Consider the following 1,303-nt stretch of genomic DNA (forward strand, 5'->3'; position numbering starts at 1 on the left):
GCTCTTCCCGGGCGTGGAATGGGCGGCGGCCTCGGGCGGTGGGGACTCTACATTGGACCTGGTCACACACGCACACGAGACAACCCGTGACAGACTTTTAAAGGAACTCTTCTCTGGTTCAATATCTCCATTTAAAGGGGAAGTACATTGTGTACCTTATAGATGGACCTGTGACACGCGGTGCTGTAGTGGTTAGCGCGTCTGCCTTGCAGCACTGGGGATTCGAATCCTGGCCAGGTCACTGTCTGCATGTGCTCCCCGGAGTTTCCTCCCACACTGCAAAGACATGCTGGAAGGTTCATTGGCCCTCGTATGTGAGATACGGACCTTAGATTGTAAGCTCCTCGGGGGCGGGGACTGATGTGAGTGTGCACCGTGTAAAGTGCTGCGTACAATTGCCCACGCTATATTACTTGTGTAGCCCCCCCTACTGGAAAGGGTGATATTAATGTTGTATTATCGGATTGGATGGGGTCTGATGCTGGTTTGTAGTCTGGGATCATCTGGTTTCCCCTGAGCAATCTGTTATCGTTTGCATCCGTCTGCTGCAGGGTGTGTCCTGGTCACGGAGCACAGCAACCAATGAGGGACTGCGATGACTGGATATCACTCTCTAGCCAATAACCAGGAGACAATGGCCAGTGGTGCATGCTGGGGGGAGGAGATAAATACTTGGGGTGGGCCATGTGAGCTCCCTCTTCCTCCCTGGGCCCTGCCTGTGGGAAGGCTGCAATGGAGTGTCTGAGATGACTAGGCCTGGAGCCTGAGCATTGGCTATGGTAGGACCCTGGAGACTAGCCGTTGTTGGAGCCTGGGGACTGGCCTCTGTAGGACCTTGAAGCCTGGGGGCTGGCCTTGGTAGGACCTTGAAGCCTGGGGGCTGGCCTTGGTAGGACCTTGAAGCCTGTGGACTAGCCATGGTAGGACCCTGAAGCCTGGGGACTGGCCATGGTAGGACCCTGAAGCCTGGGGACTGGCCATGGTAGGATCCTGAAGCCTGGGGACTGGCCATGGTAGGATCCTGAAGCCTGGGGACTGGTCATGGTAGGATCCTGAAGCCTGGGGACTGGTCATGGTAGGACCCTGGAGCCTGGGGACTGGCCTTGGTAGGACATTGAAGCCTGGGGACTGGCCTTGGTAGGACCCTGAAGCCTGGGGACTGGCCATGGTAGGATCCTGAAGCCTGGGGACTGGCCATGGTAGGATCCTGAAGCCTGGGGACTGGTCATGGTAGGACCCTGGAGCCTGGGGACTGGCCTTGGTAGGACATTGAAGCCTGGGGACTGGCCTTGGTAGGACCCTG

Source organism: Nanorana parkeri, unplaced genomic scaffold (genome assembly GCF_000935625.1).
Source record: "Nanorana parkeri isolate BGI_ZX_2015 unplaced genomic scaffold, ASM93562v1 scaffold2889, whole genome shotgun sequence".
In the NCBI taxonomy this organism is placed as follows: Eukaryota; Metazoa; Chordata; class Amphibia; order Anura; family Dicroglossidae; genus Nanorana; species Nanorana parkeri.